Below are 8,878 nucleotides of genomic sequence, written 5' to 3'. Positions count from 1 at the left end.
TAAAGAATTTAGAATCTAAATTCTAAAAGAATCTAAATTCTAAAAGGGAAAGATAAGACTATTGTCTCCAGTTCTACAATCTAGGAATGAAATGTAACACATCTGATGACAAATCTCTCTTGAGTTCTCTCACTATGTATACAGTTGTAAATCACCTTCCAAAGCTTCTCTTTTTAACCCAGGTTCCAAGTTCCAGTAATATTTGTTCAGCAAGCCCTAGTGGTGCAGAAACAACTATTTTCTCTGTGGGTCCACACAGGCTCAGTAAATCCTTTTTACTTAGCCTAAGAATTAAACTAATGTGATCATATCCTATCTCCACTACAGAAGTCCTTCCAAACCTCTTGCCCTATCTTCCTCTAAGGGGAAGCTAGATAGAGCATGTGATTTTCTTTTCCTGTTTGATGGTTATTTTACTTCCACATAGCTCTTCTTACTGCAATATAATTCATATAAAGAGGTAGCCTAAAATCAGAACACCTGGCAGTGATATTTGTATAGTTAAGTCTCACTGGGACGTTCAAATTGAATTCTGGTTGTGGTTTTGGTAACTGGAATAAGTTAAGAAGCAGGCTTCAATGTATTCTTATCTGTTTTCTCTAGATCTTTCTTGATGTACTAGCTTAGTGCATTCTAGTTTTGTTAACCAAACCTTTCCCATTTCCCTCCTCAAATAGATATTTTCCTCAGATCAACACTATCTAATTAGGTGGACACTTTCTGTCTTAAGACTAAAGTATTTCTCTAATTCAGGGAAATTTCACTTCACTATTCAGTTCACTATTTCATTCTCTTCATTTTTTCTGTTCCCTTCTTCTGGAACTCCTGTTAAATAGACATTTGTTTTCGTGGTTTTTTGTTTGTTTGTTTGTTTTGATCTGTCCTCCTGGTCTCCTAACTTTTCTGCCATAATCTTCCTATCCCTTTCTTTAGCACTACATCTGGGGGAAACCACACCAATTAATTTTCCAATTCACTAATTTGTGATACATATATTATGTTTCTGCTATTTAATCATTCTACTGGCATTTTGCCAATAATGATTATTAGTTCAAAATAACCGGTTTTTCTGATTAATTTTTTTCCAAAGCTGACTATTCTTATTTAGTGGTTGTGCTACCCTCTTATATTTTTAGAGAATAATAATGACATCTATTTTTAAGTCCTCTTTGTTTTCTTTACTATTTCTTCAGGGGTTGGTTCTTTTTGTGCACTTGGTATATTGCATTCATGTGGTTGGTTTTCCTCAAATATTTGGTGATCTTTGTTTGTTCATGTAAATGAGGATCTAACTCTGTGGTTTACAACCATGTTTGCTCATTAGAATTGCCTTCAAAGATTTTAGAAACCCTGATATACAGACCATACCATAGATCAATTAAATAAGACTTATCTGGAGGTAGAATTCAAGCACTCGCATTTTTTTGGTCTTTTTATTTACTTTTTATTTACTACTTTCGGGGATATAGATTACACGTGGAATAATGCAAAAGTTGTTAGTATAGCTCAGTAGATCTTTATCTGAATCATATATACATACACATGTAATATTGACTGAGATAAAGATACAGACCAGAGGTTGGCAGAAATTTTTGGTAATGGCCAAATGCCCAGCCACTCTTTGTCACAACTACTTAACTCTTATACTAGAAAAGAAGCCATGGGCAATATGTAAATAAATAAGCATATCTGACCTCTTGTATACACCATTTCTAGAACTCCAGAATACTTTTTCTTGTCCCTTTCAGTTAATATCTTCCCAAATGTAACTGCTATTCAGTGTTAGTATTTAAAGCTATCCAAGTGATTACAATAAGCAGAGGAAAGTAGAGATTCACTAATCTAGACTGATCAATATTAACAGCTGTGTGTATTACCACAGAATAAGTAAAATTCCCTATTACCTATGCACTGACTCAGGATTCTGATTATACAATATTGACTATGTTGGAATTGGGGGCAAGCATTGCAAGGGCTCTATATTCCTTGTGCACATCAAAGATACCTGCAGAACTACCACAGCAGACTCACATTTGCTGCTCTGATTCCTTTCACATGTGCCTTGTCTTTACCAGGTGGTATAAGGGATGGAGTCACTGAGCGAGGTGGGGAGTAAAAGTCCTTCAAAAGCGCAAATCCCAGGGTGCCTGGGTGGCTCAGTGGGTTAAGCCTTTGCCTTCAGCTCAGGTCAAGATCTCAGGGTCCTGGGATCAAGCCCCACATCAGGTTCTCTGCTCAGCAGGGAGCCTGCTCCCCCCCCCGCCCGCCTGCCTCTCTGCCTACTTGTGATCTCTCTCTGTCAAATAAATAAATAAAATCTTAAAAAAAAAGCACAAATCCCTACAAAGGCTTGCACCTCTATCAGATTCTTAGGGGTTGGATAATCTTGCTCTTTATCAATCATAGCTTTTGGAACAATATGAGAGTTACCCAACAAGAAGACTCCCAAAACCTAATGGTGGTGCGTGGGCCTTGAATTTTCCATAGGTTCACTGCTCATCCTCTCTCACAGATGCTCTAGCAGAGCCTGAAGGAGGTCCTACAGCAGAAGCAAATCTTCACATGTTAACATAGATCATCAAGATAATGGACTCATTTTATTGATGTGAGGGAAAGTAGGGACAGGTCTTGGGCTACCACCCCATGACATATGAGAAGGCTGTGCAGGTAGCCTTGGGGGAGCACTTGAAATGTTTATCATTGCCCATCCCACATGAAGGCAAATTGATCTTAGTAATAAGAAACCTATACTTGGGTTCCTGGGTGACTCAGTCATTAAGCGCCTGCCTTCAGCTCAGGTCATGATACCAGGGTCCTGGGATGGAGCCCTGAATCAGGCTCCCTGCTCAGCAGAAAGTCTGCTTCTCCCTCTCCTGCTCTTTCTGCTTGTGTTCCCTCTCTCTCTTCCTTCTGTCAAATAAATAAATAAAATATTTTTTAAAAAGAAAGAAACCTATACTTACGAAAGTGTTTTCCATGAATCTCTTGAAAATGAAGCACTTTTGCAGAAACACTGCTTGACAGATTATCTGAATAAAGCAGTAACTATCTACAAATGACAAAAGACTTGAAAATGACCATGTTTAACCATGAGAGTTCATTATAATGCAATTGACAAAGTAATTTGGTTATTTCTGTGACATACATTTTTAAATTATAACTGATATCATTATATGAGAACATATCAGATTTTTAGGAATTTCATACAAATATAGCCTAAAGAAAATTTAGCATCACTTCTTATTTGATGATGTTTTCCATTTTAACATGTGCAGAAACTTCAACAAAATGCAAAATTTAACATATGCAAAAAGTTACCTGTTTACAAAAACTTAGCTCTTTTAATCAAAGACCTGATAAAAACAAAACACAGAATCTTTGTTTTCTAGGCAGATTATGTTAAAGGTAAAGAAAAACTTTGTTTACAATTTCTTATTAAGAGCAGACCTATCAAAGAAAACTTTGTCTTTTCTAGCAGAGAGAAAACCAAATTCCAATTTTACACCACTGTATGTTTGATATTAAAACTTTTTTTCTTTTTAACTTACATAAATCCATTCCAATTTTAGTTTCACTGAATATGAAATTCTTAATATTTCTTTTCCACAAACCTTCTTCAACTTTATCATATTAGCTTTCCTTCCAAAACTCTAGCCATTAATCAGGTACCCACCCACATGGCTAAAGCTTTTGTGGATATTTGTGATTTATAATGGTTGCGGACCAGATTTGGGGCAAGTCTTCTTCTATAGCATCTGTATTTTAAAAAGCCTCCTCCCCTTTTTTTAAGTCTCTGTGGGCAATGTTTTGGTTATCTCCTGAGGTGTTTACATTTCAAAGACATGATAAGATTTACAATTTCAAGGGACAAAGAAGAATGCAAGTTTTCTTCTAGAAGTTTTGGAGTAATGGCTATTTAAAAATTTCCTTTGCATTAGGGGTCAGAAGGCATGGAACATTTTATGTATTTATTCACTAATTACCACAACATCCTCCTCTTTTTCATTTTCATCACTTTTTCAAAGGTTTTACATATTAGTATCCTAATAAGGCTTTATCACAACTGCAGAGATTTTTTTAAGTTTTTATTTAAATTCCAGCTAGTTAACATACAGTGTAATATTAGTTTCAAGTGTACAACTTAGTGATTCAACAATTCCATACAATAGCTGGTGCTCATCAGGACAAGAGCAGTCCTTAATCCCCTTCACTTATTTAACCCATCCCCACACCCCCTCCCCTCTGGTAACCATTGGTGTGTTCTCTACTGTTAAGTCTGTTTCTTGGTTTTTCTCTCTCTTTATTCCCCTACCATCCTTTGTTATATTACTTAAATTCCATGTATGAGTGAAATCAGACAGTATTTGTCTTTCTCTGATTGACTTATTTTGCTTAGCATAATGCTCTAGCTCTATCCACATCATTGCAAAGGCAAGATTTCATTCTTTTTTATGGCTAAGTATTATTTACAATAGCCAAATTATGGAAAGAGCCCAAATGCCCATCGACTAATGAATGGATAAAGAAAAAGTGGTGTGTGTATATCCCATACAAGATGGGATGTTACTCAGCCATAATAACTGCTGTGATCTTAATTTAAGGTGTGTGGAAAGCAATACCTCTGTAGATAAAAGAAACAATAAGAATAGAAACATGCATATATGGCAGAAGCTGTATGTGTATGGCAAAAGCCAACCCTTCTCTCATCATTCTCTACTGAAAACAGTACATCTTGAAAACAACAATGTTGGTGAATAAGACAGGTCTACTGGAGTTGGCTCTCCCATCTTCTGCAGTCCCCTAGTTAATGCTTCACTAGGACCCATACTGATAGTCACATATACGGTTTCCTTCTACCCCTCACATGATTGCTTTCTTAAGTTGTTTTTTCTTTGCTTCCACATACTTTACATTCTATGATAATAAAACTGAGGGTACACAGGCATTTGGGGCTTCACCCCCATACCTGCACTTCTTGCTAGTCCCTGGTGGTATGGCATCTTCTGGCCTCTCTTTCTTCCAAGTTATTGGACTCAGAGTCATCATTTTCTCTCTACAAATGCACTAAGCAACAGAGGTGTTTTAGACCTTCCTAGCTTTGCAGAATGACACATTAAGGCCTCTAATATATTATCCTGCTTTTCCACCTTGTCTGCCAGCCCCAAACCTGGCAAAGTAGTGGACACATGCATATTCTTCTCTAACCTCAGCTCTTCTTCTAACTTCTTGACCTCAGCTTTAGCCTGTAGTTAGGCATCAGTGGCCAGCTGATCTGCCCACAGGAGAGGGAGCCCACTATGATAACAACCATGCACTGCCCATTTCTGCTGCAGTGTACTCCGCACAGTTCCTCTAACAAGTGCATTGGAATGGCTGGTATTTTCAGGACATCTCCATACTCATGCACTGTTCCAAAGCTAACATATGGACCACTGCTCCCCACAGTGAGGTGGCTGGCCAACTCAGGATTTCCCCTGCAGATGCCTCATTTTCAAAGCCCATTGCTTTAGTCTCCTGGCTGGCTTGTCAATTGTTGGTTTGCAACCTCCTTGCTTCCTAAGTATAATCTGAAACTAGCTCCTATACTCAGAGGGCAGAGAGAGACCAAAGGAAAAAGAAGGCCACCCCAGGTTGGTAGGTGACAGTTTTGATAAGGAAAGGGAACTTATATACAAGGCTTGTGTTGGATAGTAGCAACATGAGTGGATCTTCACACCTATATGCCAAGTCTTAAAAGTTTATATAGAGGCCTTAACTAGGTTTAGTCACATATACTATTTAGGTGTTCTCAACACCACATTACTATGTCAAGGCTATGTCCATGGAGCAGCCTCTGAAGTGGGAAAGGCAAGTGGAACCCATATTCCAAGGATAGGTAATGGGTAAGAAACCTCTGATCAACCAGGTTCAGCTCACAAGTCAACTTGAGGTATCTTTTCAATGACTTCTGCAAATACAGTGAAGCTAATCTTTGGATCTTCCTGAGTTCAGTGTCTCTTTCTCACCTGTATGGGACTTTAATTTACTCAGTTCTGTTAGGATTCATTATCAATTTTATCCCATTTGAATTCCAGCTTCCAAAGTTTGCTCCATGTTCTAAACTACTTATGGCACTCCTCAAGGCATTCCTCTAATGCTGTTATGGGATTATTCTTAAGTTTCTCTCACAACTTCAGTGGGGTTTGGGGAGGGAGAAGAGGTAAACAGGAGTTATTAGTAAGATATCTTGAAAGTGAAGTCCCCTAAAATATTTTAGTAAGTTCTTGATAGACATATAAATCTGGAAAGATTTTAACCCTCCTTTCCTCCATACAGATCCACTTTTAGTGACTACAGGTTCTTAAGGAAGTCTAAGAAGAATAGTTTTTGAGAAAACAAAAAAGGAATAGTTTTGTCACCCTATAATTCTGGATGACAGAAAGACAGTAGAGGAGGTCAAGGGGTGGAGGACTGAATACCTCAGAATTTGATGAATGATATTTCAGATTCTGTCCCTCCTTCACCCCCTCCTGTAGGAAGGAGCAGAGATAAGATTGGTATATATCATTTACCATGCATCTGGCATCAAATAAAAGAAAAAAATAAAATTTAGCTAGTTAAAACCAAAAGAAAGTTAATCAATCACATGATACAAAGGTAGGGTGGGCTTTAGGCTGGTTGATTCAGTGATTTACTGATGTCATCTGGGACTCAAGTCCTTTCACTGTTGTCCACAGGCTTTATCCTATTACTGGTTCCTCTTGGATTATGGGACAGGTTATGCTTTTAAGTGGTATTACTTGTTTTTTCAAATGAACTCAGAATGAAGGAGAGCATCACTTGTAGAAATTCTGTCAAAAGGATGAACAAGGTGTGGTCCATATACACTATGGAGTATTATGCCTCCATCAGAAAGGATGAATATCCAACTTTTGTAGCAACATGGACGGGACTGGAAGAGATTATGCTGAGTGAAATAAGTCAAGCAGAAAGAGTCAATTATCATATGGTTTCACTTATTTGTGGAGCATAACAAATAGCATGGAGGACAAGGGGAGTTAGAGAGGCGAAGGGAGTTGGGGGAAATTAGAAGGGGAGGTGAACCATGAAAGACTATGGACTCTGAAAAACAATCTGAGGGGTTTGAAGCGGTGGGGGTGGGAGGTTGGGGGAACCAGGTGGTGGGTATTAGAGAGGGTACGGATTGCATGGAGCACTGGGTGTGGTGCAAAAACAATGAATACTGTTATGCTGAAAATAAAAAAAAAAGGATTAACAAGAGCTCTTCTGGAATTCCTTAGCCAATTTTTTATTTCTCATTCCCATTTCTGAAATTTCTGAAATTCCCATTTCTAATTAAGGGTAAGAGGGGATGGATTACCTCAGACCAGTGAAGGCTGCATTAAGTGCTAAAAAACATCAGATTCATTCAAGGCATATATGCTCAATGTGGAAAGAGTGGACTCATAAACAAAATCTGAGTTCTGGTTAGAAAGGAGGAAGGGAGAAAAGTATGCTGGGTATTACTGGTTGAACAGAATTTTCCAGGTGGTGGCAGCTGGAAAGCTATGAGAAAAGGGCAATGAGATTAAGTGATTCAGAGGCTGGGAATAGGCAGGTTGTTTGTGCATGTTGCTTCAGCACTCTTTGCCTCTGTTTCTTCATCAGAAAAATGAGGACAGAATGAAACTTGACCATTCTCTTACACCATACACAAAGATAAATTCAAAATGGATAAAAGACCTCAACGTGAGACAGGAATCCATCAGAATCCTAGAGGAGAACATAGGCAGTAACCTCTTTGATATCAGCCACTGCAACTTCTTTCAAGATATGTCTCCAAAGGCAAAGGAAACAAAAACGAAAATGAGCTTTTGGGACTTCATCAAGATAAAAAGTTTCTGCACAGCAAAGGGAACAGTCAACAAAACAAAGAGGCAACCCACGGAATGGGAGAAGATATTCACAAATGACACTACAGACAAAGGACTGATATCCAAGATCTATAAAGAACTTCCCAAACTCAAAACTCAAAAAAACAGATGTCAAAAAATGGGCAAAAGTCATGAACAGACACTACTCCAAAGAAGACATAAAACTGGCTAACAGACACATGAAAAAATGTTCATCATCTTTAGCCATCAGGCATATTCAAATCAAAACCACATTGAGATACCACCTTACACCACTTAGAATGGCCAAAGTTAGCAAGACAGGAAACAACATGTGTTGGAGAGGATGTGGAGAAAGGGGAACCCTCTTACACTGTTGGTGGGAATGCAAGTTGGTGCAGCCACTTTGGAAAAAAGTGTGGAGATTCCTTAAGAAATTAAAAACAGAGCTTCCCTAGGACCCTGCAATTGCACAACTAGGTATTTGCCCCAAAGATAAAGATGTAGTGAACAGAAGGGCCATCTGTGCCCCAATGTTCATAGCAGCAATGGCTTTGGTCGCCAAACTGCGGAAAGAACCAAGATGCCCTTCAACAGATGAATGGATAAGGAAGATGTGGTCCATATACACTATGGAGTATTATGCCTCCATCAGAAAGGATGAATACCCAACTTCTGTAGCAACATGGACGGGACTGGAAGAGATTATGCTGAGTGAAATAAGTCAAGCAGAGAGAGTCAATTATCATATGGTTTCACTTATTTGCAGAGCTTAACAAATAACATGGAGGACGTGGGGAGATGGAGAGGAGAAGGGAGTTGAGGGAAATCAGAGGAGATGAGGCATAAGAGGCTGTGGACTCTGAGAAACAAACTGAAGGTTTTGGAGGGGTGGGGGTGGGAGATAGGTGAGCCTGATGGTGGTTATTATAGAGGGCACGTATTGCATGGAGCACTGGGTGTGGTGCATAAGCAATGAATCTTGGGACACTGAAAAATAAAATTAT

The sequence above is a fragment of the Lontra canadensis genome, unplaced genomic scaffold (genome assembly GCF_010015895.1).
Source record: "Lontra canadensis isolate GAN:19392208 unplaced genomic scaffold, GSC_riverotter_1.0 scaffold161, whole genome shotgun sequence".
Taxonomy (NCBI): domain Eukaryota; kingdom Metazoa; phylum Chordata; class Mammalia; order Carnivora; family Mustelidae; genus Lontra; species Lontra canadensis.
This window is presented reverse-complemented; position numbering follows the sequence as displayed.